Source organism: Chiloscyllium plagiosum, unplaced genomic scaffold (assembly GCF_037043375.1).
Source record: "Chiloscyllium plagiosum isolate Xiang-an unplaced genomic scaffold, Cpla_swu_hap1 HiC_scaffold_35, whole genome shotgun sequence".
Lineage (NCBI taxonomy): Eukaryota > Metazoa > Chordata > Chondrichthyes > Orectolobiformes > Hemiscylliidae > Chiloscyllium > Chiloscyllium plagiosum.
Genome location: NW_028270173.1, coordinates 68,505,815 through 68,519,758, shown reverse-complemented (window position 1 = coordinate 68,519,758; position 13,944 = coordinate 68,505,815). Strand labels below are relative to the sequence as shown.

Genomic DNA, 13,944 nt, shown 5'->3' with positions numbered 1-13,944 from the left:
TCCACGATGACTGCATGGATTTTTCCCGAGCTACCCTTTTCCACTTTGATATGACCTCTTTCTGCTTACTTTCCTTTTTCATTTTTTTCTCAAATGCCTTGTTCAATTTTAATGAGTAGAGTTAAATCACATGTGCCTCTTAGAGGCCAATCCTTATTCTGTTGAGCAGCTGCAGCCGATATTCTGCTGCATTGTTTCTCATAGTTAGGATACAGACTTATTATTTCTGTTGGGGGACATTTGCCTTCTGTCTTATCTAAGGTTACACCCTTATTTATCCTAATTGCGTTGAAATCTTCAAACAACTATTGATCTACAGGGGCTCCAACCCAATAAAATTCTGTTTTAAGTACCGATTTAAACTATCTCATTTAGGGTTCTGTCAGGGTACCGTGAGACTGTAATGGGGGAAGCAGCACACAAAGATGCAGATCGAGAGCAATCAAGGTATAATCTTACCTTGTGGGCCGATTGGTCTCAAGTCCAACCCTTAGGTGAAGGTCCTCTTTTCCAGTTTCACTCAAACGTATCCCTTGTTGGAACCCTGCTCGTAGCACCAAATTGATAAAGAACAGATTTGAGACGGCCCAGGGAATGCATTGTTGAATCAACCTGTTAGCCTCTCTTGATTCGTCCTGGAGATCATATTTTTTGGTAGACTGGAATAAATATACTTCTTACATACAGTTTAGTTTAATGTTAGTCATCCCCTTTATTTAGTAATAACATTGCTGTTAGAACATAACACTGATAATTATAAGCTAAACTAACTGGGTTCTAATAACCCAGGATAGTAGGCCATCAGCTCTTCAACAGCTCTGGCAAGCTACTCTGCTCAACTATCACAAACAGGCAAGATTAGAAAAAAAAAGCACTGCATGTTCTGAACTACACAGATAACAGTGAACGACAATAATTCGGGAGAGACGTTAATTGATATCAAGTTTCGAAATTAGGTCAGAATCAAACACTTATAATTTCACAAAGGGTTTTCCCCATGAATGTTATCACTCGGTATCCTGTTCATACAGAATAACTGATGTTCAAGCAAGTGTTCTTAATCACCGTAACCTCCCTGCCTTTCTATTTTCAGTGTGCAGCAAATGTGTTCTGTAATTGAATATTACATTTTAGTCTAAATGTTTAAGGACACGTTTTAAGTCTATGGACAGTAGTCTTCACAGTAGTCAATGGAAAAAGGAGAAACAAGTTTGTACGGTGATGATTTGAAGATTACAAATGCTATTCCCTTGTTCAAGTCAGTATTAGAAGTAATACTGGGAATTACAGACCACTATTACTCTGTGGTGGGCAAATTATTGAAGAGGATTCTGAGACAGGATTTATGATTACTTTGATTACCATAGTTTGATTACAGATAGTCAGCATTGTTTTGTGAGGGGCAAGTCATGCGTCAAAAGCCTCATGGAATCTTAGAAAATGTCATGCGTCAAAAGCCTCATGGAATCTTAGAAAATGTGACAAAACATATTGATAAAGGTAGACCAGTGAATGCGGTGTTTATGGATTTTAGCAAGCCATTTGATAAGGTTCCCCATGGTCGGTTCATTCAGAAAGTAAGGGATACCGGGAAACCTGGCTGTCTGGTTACAGAATTGGCAGGCCCATTAGAAGACAAAGGCTCATGGAAGATGGAAAGTAATTAGCGGAGCTCGGTGACCAGTGGACTCGCAGAGATTTTTGTGGGACCTCTGCTCTTCGTGACTTTTGTGAATGATTGGATGATTAAATGGAAGGGTGGGTTTGTTGATGGCATGAAGGTTGGTGGAGTGATGGTTAGTGAGGAGGGCTGTTGTAGGTTTCAACAGGACATTGACAGGATTCAGAACTGGGCTGGTAAGTGGCAGATGGAGTTGAACCTGGAGAAGTGTGAAGTGATTAGTTTTGAAGGCCGAATTTAAATGTAGAAAACATGGTCAAAGTAAGGATTCTTGGCAGTGTGGAGGAATAGCGCGATCTTGGAGACCATATCCATAGATCCCTCAAAGTTGCTACCCAAATTGATATGATTGTTAAGAAGGCAAATGCTGTGGTCGGTTTCACTCGCAAGGGAATTGAGTTTAAGTCGCGAGGTTATTGCTGCAGCTCTATATTCCTGGTTAGATCACACTGGAATATTGTATTCAGTTCTGGCCGCCTCATTATAGAAAGGACGTGGAAGTTTCAGAGAGGGTACAGAGGAGATTTACCAGGATGCTCCTGGTCTGGAGGGCGTGGCTTATTAAGAATGGTGGAGAGAGTTAAGGCTTTTCTCTAATTGTAGCGAAAAAGAGTGAGAGGTGCCTTGATGGAAGTATACAAAATGATGAGGCATAGAGAGTGAATAGTCAGACTTCTCCCAGGGCAGAAATGGCTTTGACGAGGGGACATAATTTTTAGGGTGATTGGAGAAAGTTTTGTTGTGGGTGGGGGGGGGGGGGGGGGGAATGGGCGGGGAAATGGATGTCAGAGCCAGATACATTAGGGACATTTATGCAACTTGTGGATAGGCTTATGGATGATAAGTGAGGAAAATGAAGAGGGTGTAGGTTAGTTTTATCTCAGAATTGGATAAAAGGTGCGAGGGCCGAAGGGCTCTACTGTTCCAAATTCTGTCTCCGTTACCTGTTAAAAATAATATGGTGGTTGTAGTGGGGATTTTACCTTTCCAAACGTAGACTGAGACTGCTGAAATATTAAGGGTTTAGATGGAAAGCAATTTGTTAAGAATGTGCAAGAATTTGTTTTTGATTCCGTATGCAGATGTATCGAGAGCAGGTGAGGTTTTGCAACTTCTCTTGGGAAAGAAGGCAGGGCAAATGACAGTTGTCAGTGGGGAAGAACTTTGGGGCAAGTAACCATAATTCTATTCATATTAAAGTAATGATGGGAACGGATGGATCAGATCTAAAAGTTACAGTTCTAAATTGGAGGAAGGTCAATTATAAAGGTATTAGGCAAGAACCTGCAAAAATGGATGGAGGGAGTAGATGCATGCATATAAAATGACAGCTAGAAAATAGGAAGCCTTCAGAAATTACATAATGAGTCCAGACACAATGCATTCATTTTATGGTGAAAGGCAAGGTACGTATAGGAAATGCTGAATGACCAGAGAAATTGAGGTTTTGGTTCAGAAAAAGGAAGAATGTTTCAGGTGTAGAGAGCAGTGATCGAGTGACTCCCGAGAAAAGTATACTTGAGGAAAATAACGGGGGGGGGGGGGGGGGGTGTAAAAGGGGATAGAAGATAGCTTTGGCAGATAGGGTTCAGGAGAATCCCAAGGAATTTATAAATACATACAGGACAAAAGGGCAACCAGGGAGAGAATAGGCTGCCTTTCTGATCTGCGAGGTGCCCTTTGTGTGGCATTGCAGGACGTGGGTGGGATATGCAATGAGTATTTTGCATCAGTGTTTACTGTGGGGATGGACATGGAAGATATAGAATGTTGGGAAATAGATAGTGACACCTTGAAAAATGTCCATATTAGAGAGGATGAGCTGGATGTCCTAACACACATGAGGGTGGATAAATTCCCAGTAGCTGATCAGGTGTATCCTAGAAGTCTGTGGGAAGCTAAGGAAGTGATTGGTGCGGCCCTTGCTGAGATATTTGGATCGTCAGTAGGCACAATGAGGTCCTGGAAGACTGGAGGTGGCTAATGTGCTGCTCTTATGTCAGAAAACGCCAGAAAAGTATAGACCAGTGAAACTGACATCAGTGGTGGGTAAGTTGTTGGAGGGAACCTGAGGAACAGGATCTGAAGAAGTAATGAAGAGGGCAGAGTGGTGGACATGATCTATCCGGACTTCAGTAAGGCATTCGACAAGCTTCCTCATTATAGATCGGTTAGCAAGACTCAATTACATATTATATTGGGAGAACTCGCATTTTGGATACGGCCCTGGTTAGATTGTATTCAGTTCTGGCCGCCTCATTATAGAAAGGACGTGGAAGTTTCAGAGAGGGTACAGAGGAGATTTACCAGGATGCTCCTGGTCTGGAGGGCGTGGCTTATTAAGAATGGTGGAGAGAGTTAAGGCTTTTCTCTAATTGTAGCGAAAAAGAGTGAGAGGTGCCTTGATGGAAGTATACAAAATGATGAGGCATAGAGAGTGAATAGTCAGACTTCTCCCAGGGCAGAAATGGCTTTGACGAGGGGACGTAATTTTTAGGGTGATTGGAGAAAGTTTTGCTCGAAGGTAGAAGACAGGGTGGTGGAGGGTTGCTTTACAGACTTGAGGCCTGTGACCAGTGGAGTGCTACAAGGATTGGTGCTGAATCCACGGTCTTTTCACTATTTATATAAATGATTTAGATGTGAACATAGAAGGTGTAGTTAGTAAGTTTGCAGATAACATGAAATTTGGAGACGTACTGGACAGCAAAGAAGATTACATCTGATTACAACAGGTTGGAAGAGATTACATCCATGAAAGGAGTGATATTTGATGATATTGGCTGTATTTCCAGGAACGAGAAGTGCAGGTGTAGTCAATGGACAGGAGGTTGGCTTGTGTGATGGTCTGGGCCTTGTCCAGGGTGGAGAAGTTTCAGTCCGGGGTGGAGAAGTTGCCGCACTAAGCTGTGATGATCCCAGATGGAATGTTTGCTGTGGTACATGTGAAAAGGTTGGTGAGAGTCCTTATGGACATGCTGAAGTTCCCAAGCAACCTGAGAAAGAAATGGCATTATTGTACCTCCTTGATCCTCACATTTCCGTCAGTGATCCAGGACAGATTGTTGGTTATCGCCACTCCCAGGAACTTGATGCTCTCGATCATATCCACCTCAGCTTCTGTTTTGATTTCAAGCACTCACATTTCTTTTACTAAGCGCTACTTTCCCAGTTCCACAAAGGAGTCCTCACACCTGTCATTATGAAAAATAAGGAACAATTTGAATGATATATTTTTCATAGAATGACATACTTTTTTAGTAACAGGGCAAGTCAATAATCCATGACATCCTTTCAGCTTGGGTTTTTTCTGTTCATAAAGTCATACACTAATATAGCACGGAAACAGGCCCTTCGGCCTGTTCCATGCTGATCATGCGCTAGTTCCAATTGCCCACATTTAGTTCAACTCCTTCTGAACCCTTCTCATCCCTGTACATTTACAAATGAATTTTAAATGTTGTTATTGTACCTCCCTCAACCATTTTTTTCTGTCAACTCATTCCATTCACTTTCTGTGTGAAGACGTTGCCCCTCATGTCCTTCCTACATCTTTCCCTTCTCACCCTCAACCGATACTCTCTCACTTAAAATTCTCGAAACCTGGGTAAAAAGGCTATAAGCATTCATCCTATGTCTACCCCTCATGATTTTATACACATCAATCGGTCAGTCCCCATTCTTCGACATTCCAAGGAATAAAGTCCTAGCTTGGAAAAGCTCTCCCTCTAACTCAGGCCTATTAATCCTGGTAACATCTTCGTCAATCATCTTTGCACTATTTCCTGTATTAGCTATGTCTTTTCTATAACATGCTGCCCAAAACTGAACACAATACTCCAAGTGCGACAACACCAATGATTTATATAGCTATAACTTCTGCACTCGTTGCCTTGACTGATGTAGACCAGTATGCTAAACGCCTTCTTCACCAATCTGACTACCTGTTCAAAGGACGATGTAATTGTACTCCTGAGTCCCTTTGTTCCATAACACTCCTCAGGACCTTAGCATTTATGGTATAAGTCTTACCTGGATTTTACTTTCCAAAGTTTAAAACCTCACATTTATCTGTATTGAAGAGACAATCCTCTGCCCAATTCCCTGTAAAAAATAACCTTGCTTGTTATCAATACCTCCGAATCTTGTGTCATCTGCAAATTTACTCATCATGCCTTGGACATGCACATTTGTGCAAATTACAAATACCAAAGGTCCCAGCACCGGACCCTGTGGCTCACCAATAGCCACAGGACACCAGTCCAAGAAACGACCTTCCACAATTACCCTCTTTGATACCATTGAGTCAACTTTGAGTCCAATTAACTCGGACTCCCTGTATGCCATGTGACCTTACATTCACGACTAGCCTGCCATTTGGCACCTTGTCAAAGGCCTTACTAAAGTCCATTTGGACAACATCCACTGCTCTACCCTCATTTATCCTCTTGGTGGTCAATTTAAAATTGCAACCTTGCAATTGCCAGGAATCGAACCCGGCTCAACTGGTGCAGTTGAGACTGGTGCTGAGACCGATACATTTGAGAACAGAAGCGAGTCAAACAGTCAGGGCAGGCATTGACAAGGTAGGACTAATAAATTAAACTGCATTTATTTCAACGCAAGGGGCCTAACAGGGAACGCAGATGAACTCAGGGCATGGTTAGGAACATGGGACTGGGATATCATAGCAATTACAGAAACATGGCTCAGGGATGGGCAGGTCTGGCAACTTAATGTTCCAGGATATAAATGCCGCAGGAAGGATAGAACGGGAGGCAAGAGAGGAGGGGGAGTGGCAGTTTTGATAAGGGATAGCATTACAGCTGTGCTGAGGGAGGATATTCCCGGAAATACATCCAGGGAAGTTATTTGGGTGGAACTGAGAAATAAGAAAGGGATGACAATCTTATTGGGATTGTATTATAGTCCCCCTAATAGTCAGAGGGAAATTGAGAAACAAACTTGCAAGGATGTCTCAGCTATCCGAAAGAATAATAGGCTGGTTATGTTAGGGGAAAGTGAGGACGGCAGATGTTGGAAATCAGAGCTGAAAAATGTGTTGCTGGAAAAGCGCAGCAGGTCAGACAGCATCCAAGGAGCAGATGCGGCGGAGGCCAAGGAATTGGAAATATGGGATGGCGTTTTTCCAAGGGACAGGGTGGGAGGAGGTGTAATCTAGGTAGCTGTGGGAGTCGGTCGGTTTATAGTAAATGTCCGTGTTGGGTCGGTCGCCCGAGATAGAAATGGAGAGGTCTAGGAAGGGGAGGGAGGAGTCTGAGACAGTCCAGGTAAATTTGAGGTCAGGGTGGAAGCTGTTAGTAAAGTGGATGAACTGTTCAACCTCCTCGTGGGAGCACAACGTAGTGCCGATACAGTCATCGATGTAGTGGAGGAAAAGGTCGGGGATGGTGCCAGTGTAGCTGCGGAAGATGGACTGTTCCACATATCCAACAAAGAGGCAGGCATAGCTGGGGCCCATGTGGGTGCCCATGGCTACTCCTTTGGTTTGGAGGAAGTGGGAGGATTGGAAAGAGAAGTTGTTCAGAGTGAGGACCAGTTCAGTCAGTCGAAGGAGGGTGTCAGTGGAAGGGTACTGGTTGGTTCTGCGGGAAAGGAAGAAGCGGAGGGCATTGAGGCCTTCGTGATGGGGGGATGGAGGTGTATAGGGATTGGACTTTCATGGTGAAGATAAGGCATTGGGGACTGGGGAATCGAAAATCATGGAGGAGGTGGAGGGCGTGGGTGGTGTCCCGAACGTAAGTGGAGAGTTCTTAGACTAAGGGGACAGGACAGTGTCGAGGTATGCAGAGATGAGTTCTGTGGGGCAGGAGCAGGCTGAGGCAATGGGTCGGCCGGGGCTGTCAGGTTTGTGGATTTTGGGCAGGAGGTAGAAACGGGCGGTGCGGGGTTGTGAGAATATGAGGTTGGAGGCAGTGGACGGGAGATTTCCCCTCCCCTCACCTTATCCCAACCCTCAACGCCTTCTTGATATACAATCTTCTTCCCGACCCCCTCTCCTGCCTATCACCCTCACCTTAACGTCCTTCCACCTATCGCATTCCCAACGCCCCTCCCCAAGTCCCTCCTCCCTACCTTTTATCTTAGTCTGCTTGGCACACCTTCCTCATTCCTGAAGAAGGGCTTATACCCGAAACGTCGATTCTCCTGATCTTTGGATGCTGCCTGACCTGCTGCGCTTTTCCAGCAACACATTTTTCAGCTCTGGTTATGTTCGGGGATGTTAACTTTGCGAACATAGACTGGGACTGCCATAGTGTTAAGGGTTTAGATGGAGAAGGATTTGTTAAGTAGGTGCAAGACAATTTTCTGATTCAGTATGTGTATATATCTACGAGAGAAGGTGCAAAACTTGACCTATATTTGGGAAATAAAGCACAGGTGTCAGTGGGGGAGCAATTTGGCGCCAGCGACCATAATTCTATTAGATTTAAAATAATGATGTAAAAGGATAGACAAGATCGAAAAGTAGAAGTTCTAAGTTGGAGAAAGACCAATTTTGACGGTATGAGGCAAGAACTTTCGAAAGCTGATGGGGACAGATGTTCATAGGTAAAAATTAATGTGGAAAATGGGAAGCCTTCCAGAAATGAGACAACGAGAATCTTGAGAAAGTATATTCCTGTTAGGGTGAAAGGAAAGGCTGGTCAGTATATGGAATGCTGGATAACTGAAGAAATTGAGGGTTTCATTAAGAAATAGAATGAAGCATATGTAAGGTATATACAGGATAGATCGAGTGAATACTTAGAAGAGTATAAAGGAAGGAGCAGTAAATTTAATAGGGAACTCATGAGGGCAAAAATGGGACATGAAATAGCTTTGGAAAATAGAAATAAGGAGAATCGAAAGAGTTGAAAAAATACATTAAGGACAAAAGGGTAACAAGGGAGAGAATAGGACCCCTTCAAGATCAGCAAGACGGCCTTTGTGTGGAGCCGTAGAAAATGTACTTTGCATCAGTAGTTACTGTGGAAGTGGACTTGGAAGATATAGACTGTAGAGAAATCGATGGTGACATCTTGCAAAATGTCCATATTACAGAGGAAGAAGTGCTGGATGTCTTGAAAGGGGTAAAGATCGATAAAAACCCAGGACCCGATAAGGTGTACCCTGGATCCCTGTTGGAAGGTAGAGAAGTGATTGCTGGGCCTCTTGCTGAGATATTTGTTTCATTAGTAGTCACAGGTGAGGTGCCGGAAGACTGAAGGTTGGCTAACGTGGTGCCACGGTTTAAGAAGGGTGGTAAGGGCAGGCCAGAGAAATATAGACCAGTGTGCCTGACGTCGGTGGTGAGCAAGTTGTTGGAGGGAATCCTGAGGGACAGGATGTACATGTATTTGGAAAGGCGAGGACTGATTAGAAGTGGTCAACGTGGCTTTGTGCGTGGGAAATCATGTCTCACAAACTTGATAGAGATTTTTGAAGAAGTAAAAAGGAGGATTGATAAGGGCAGAGCGGTAGATATGATCTATATGGACTTCAGTAAGTCAGTCGACAATGTTCCCCATGGGAGACTGATTAGCAAGGTTAGATCTCACGGAATACAGGCAGAACTAGCCATTTGGATACAGAACTGGCTCAGGGTGGTGGTGGAGGCGTGTTTTTCAGAATGGAGGGTTGTGACCAGTGGAGTGCCATAAGCATCGATTCCAAAAAGTATCCTCTACTTTTTGTCATTTACATAAATGATTTGGATGCGAGCATAAGAGGTACAGTTAGCACGTTTGGAGATTGCACCAAAATTGGAGGTGCAGTAGACATCGAAGAGGGTTAACTCAGATTACAACAGCATCTTGACCTGATGGGTCAATGGACTGAGAAGTGGCAGATGGAGTTTAATTCAGATAAATGTGAGGTGTTGCATTTTGGGAAAGCAAATCTTAGCAGGACCTATACACTTAATGGTCCTAGGGAGTGTTGCTCAAAAAAGATACCTAGGAGTGCAATTTCATAGCTCCTTAAAGTTGGAGTCGCAGGGAGATACGATAGTGAAGAAGGCGTTTGATATACTCAATAATCTGATCAACAGAGAAGAGTACAGGTGTTGGGAGGTCATATTGTAGCTGTACAGGCCACTGTTGGAAAATAGCGTGCAATTTTGTTCTGCTTCGTATTGAAAAGATATTGTGAAACTTGAAAGGGAGCGTTGGTGGCTCAGGGTTGACCTTATAGATGTTTACAAAATAATGAGGGGCTTGGATAGGGTAAATAGGCAAAGTCTTTTCCCTGGGGTCGGGGAGTCCAGAACTAGAGGGCAGAGGTTTAGGGTGAGGGGGGAAGATATAAAGGAGACCCATGGGGCAACTTTTTCACACAGAGGATGGTATGTGTATAGAATGAGCTGCCAATGGAAGTGGTGGAGACTGGTAGAATTGCAACATTTAAGAGGCATTAGGATGGGTATATGAATAGGCAGGGTTTGGAGGGATATGGGCCGGGAACTGGCAGGTGGGACTAGATTGGGTAGGGATATCTGGTCGGCATGGACGGGTTGGACCGAACGTCTGTTTCCATGTTGTACATCTCTATGACTTTATCACTGCTCATTGGTAGACTTCTGAGTGTTCATTGATGAAGCAGGTGAAGATGGTTAGACCTAGAATGTTCCTGAGGTGATGTCCTGAAGATGAAATTGCTGAAATGATTATTGCTGCAAACAGCAGAGATATTTCTTTGGATTTTCGTTGACTGTGGATTTTCCTTGACCTCCTAGTGTCACACTTGGTCAAATGCTGCCTTGTTATTAAGTGGGGGTGCGTGTAGGTTCACCTCCCTTTTCCTCTGGAGTCCAACTTCTTTGAACTAAGGCTGTAATCAATGGCACTTGCGGTACCCAAGAGGTTATTGCTGACCAGGTATTGCATGATAGCCCTGTTAATGACTCCGTCCTTCCCATTTCAATGTTGAGAATGAACCGATGAGACATTAATTGACAACATCAGATTTGCCCTCAATTATCTGTGTAAAACGTGCTTCGGTAATTTTTCACATTCTCCACCCATGCCAGTGTTGTTGCTGTATCTGAACAATTTGACTTGGCTATTTCGATATTTAAGTTGTCAGGACCCACAAACTTTCCAGTATCCAGTGCCTCCTGTAATTCTGTAATATTAGGGAGAGTCAATTGAAATGGCTGGACACTGCAATTTGTGAACATGGGGCCCTCAGTACGAGGCTGAAATGGTTGTACGCATTGGTATTTTTGGTTGAACATTGTTGCAAATGCTTCAGTGCAATATTTTGCACAGATGTCCTGGACTCTCCCATAACTGAGGTTTTAATTGGTGGAGAGCAGTCTTCTCACCCCGTGGTTTAATTGACCACTATCTTTTATGAGTAAATTTGCCAGAGCTTGGATCTGCAAATCCACAGATGTGTGGCACAGTGGTTAGCACTGCTGACTCACAGCGCCAGGGTCCCAGGTTTGATTCCACCGTCGCATAACTGTCTGTGTGGTGTTTGCACATTCTCATCGTATCTGTGTGGGTTTGCTTCGGTTTCCTCCCACAGTATAAAGATGTACCCGTCAGGTGAATTGGTCATGTTCAATTGCCCATTGTGTTAGGTGCATTAGCCACAGGGAAAGTGTCTGGGTGCGTTACCCTTTGGAAGGTCGGTGTGGACTGGTTGGGCCGAAGGGCTTGTTTCCACACTGGGGAAAATCTAATCTAGATGTGATGCAAAAACAGAGATTACTGGTGGAACACAGCAGGTCTGGCAGCATCGGTGGGGAGAAAGCAGAATTTCATTGGTTTTGTGATCGCTGAGCTCTGTACGGCACTGATTGCAGACAGAAGTAATCTTGTTTTGTAGCTTCACCAGTTTGGAATCTCATATATTGGTATTCAGTGCTGTTGTACTCGTCGTTGAACCAGTCTGAAGACTTCCTATTCATATACTTACCCAGATGACTTTTCAATGTTGTAATTGTATCAGCTTCCACCATAGATCCATAGGGTCATACAACATGGAAACAGACCCTTCGATGCAAACAGTCCAAGCCTAACATCAGCCAAAACTAAATTGGTCCCACCCACCTGCTCCTGATCCATATGCCTGCAAACCCTTCCCATTTATGTATCCATCTACATATCTTTGCTCCACACATAGATCAACCCTTGGGCGGCACAGTGGTTAGCACTGCTGCCTCCCAACGCCAGAGACCCAGGTTCAATTCGCACCTCAGGCAACTGACTGTGTGGAGTTTGCACGTTCTCCCCGTGTTTGTGTGGGTTTCCTCCGGGTGCTCCGGTTTCCTCCCACAGTCCAAAGATGTGCAGGTCAGGTGAATTGGCCATGCCAAATTGCCTGTAGTGTTAGGTAAGGGGTAAATGTTGGGGTATGGGTGGGTTGCGCTTCGGCGGGGCGGTGTGGACTTGTTGGGCCGAAGGGCCTGTTTTCACACTGTAAGTAATCTAATCTAAAAAAACCTCTGCATGAAGGAATAGTCCCTCCGATCGTTTTGAAATCTTTCCCCTCTCAATTTAAATCCATGCCCTCTAGTTTTGGACCCTGGGGAAGACCTTGACTATTTACCATATCCATGTCCCTCAGGCCTTTGAGCCACAATAAATGTATCCCTCAGCCTCTGATGCCCTAGAGTAAAAAAGGCCTCAGGCTATCCAACCCCTTTCTCGAACTCAAACTTTCCAGTCAGATATTCCATGATTGTCTATGCAAGGTATAATTCTAATGCTGCAAATGGCCCACTGAAATTAATGGACACCTCGTCATAAGTTGGTCGATCTGTTTGAGCTCTGCCCCAATTCACACAGAGACAGTGCCACACCTCATAATACAGTGTCTTTGTAATGTGGTGCTGCTGCTGAGCCTGTCTTGGTGATGAACACTGAAGCTTCCCACACAGAGTCCGTTCTTGTTCTTTCCACTTTCAATGTTGTGTTCAAACAGGGAAATTCGACGGATGTGTTAATTGATAATCAGCAGAATGTTTCCGTGCCCGTGTTTAACTTGATACCATGAGGCCTCATATGGACAGGCACCAACACTGAGCACTTCCAGGGTACCACACCACCACCACCTTGACAGTATCCCATGGGGCTGCTCCCTCTGCTGCCTCTGTCCTGCCAGTCGGATAGGACCTGCCCTAAGATGATCATAGTCTTGTCTGGGAAATTGTCTGGAAAGCGGGATTGTGAGCGTGACTGTGTTCGATTGTTGCTGGATTAGTCTGTGATAAATATACTGCAGGTCAGTTTTAAATTTTATACAATAAAGAGTTAACCCCTCTTTAGTTCTTTGGATCTTCAGATAAAACCAAACTAAAATGCTTTTTCATTTGAATATTATTCAATTCAATAATCAGATTGCACACCTAACTGTTGCCAAATTTAGTAACTATAGCAACCAGCTGATTATTACTCCGTTCAGTAACCGCAGTAAACAGCTGATTCATGATCACAAGAATAAACACATGATCTTTGCAATGCCAAAAACATCAAAGATACGATTGACAAGACCTGAGTCTAAATATAGTCTTACTGGACCACACCAGCATCTCCAGTAAATAGTGACCAGCTCCTAAATATCTCCAGACAGCTCCCAGACTGGATCCGAACAGTTAGTCAAACATTTCTTCACAACAGACAATTTATACTCACCCTTGAACAAGGGGAAAGTGGATGGAGCAGATTGGCCAATGGACTAGTACAAGGGTCAGTGCAATTTTCACCATTTATAAAAATGAGCTGCCAAGTTCGTCCATGTTGATGGAGTTGCCAAGTTTCGTAAGTTCGTCCATGTTGTTGGCATCTGGTGTGCCACATAAGCTTCTTAATTCTCCACTTTGGAGAAGATCCTTACTGAAGGTGAAAGAAAAATGATGGATTACATGGCACCTTGCATTGAATCCCTCATCAACAATATCCAGTGCATGAGAGCTCCACAATCCCAGTGCCCAAACAGAATTGTGTATCTACATTGATGGCCAGCATGGTCCCAACTAACATTATTGTGTGTAACTCAAACTTGAAATGTTATGAAGATGTTTTCAATATTGTATTGATCATTAACAGAAAAATGTCATTATTGAAGATCATAAATCCTTTGATCATAGCCACTTGATTGTCCAATAAGCAAATCCACCCATTTATTTAGTTCAATTTTAAGAGTGAAACCCTATGAAAACATAGCGCACAAATAATGAGTCTGGTTATCACACACAGGATCAAATTATTACTTGTCCCAAGCACTTTGAAAATATCAAGTTATTTTTCTCT

At 43.7% G+C, this 13,944-nt stretch overlaps 1 long non-coding RNA gene across 6 annotated transcripts in view; it reads right to left on the bottom strand.

The window, feature by feature from the left end:
* LOC122541286 (uncharacterized) overlaps nt 1–13,522 on the bottom strand; it is a 35,134-nt gene extending 21,612 nt beyond the window's left edge. For 3 of the 6 annotated variants that reach the window (XR_015753149.1, XR_015753150.1, XR_006309553.2), the window contains exons 1-3: nt 13,327–13,522; nt 4,704–4,875; nt 460–544 (exon numbers count right to left, since the gene is read on the bottom strand). This is a non-coding gene — a long non-coding RNA (uncharacterized LOC122541286). Of the gene's footprint in view, nt 1–459; nt 660–4,703; nt 4,876–13,326 lie in introns of all 6 variants that reach the window. The other 3 variants (XR_015753148.1, XR_015753147.1, XR_015753151.1) reach the window with 2 other exon arrangements.
* Between the last annotated feature and the right edge of the window lie 422 nt (nt 13,523–13,944).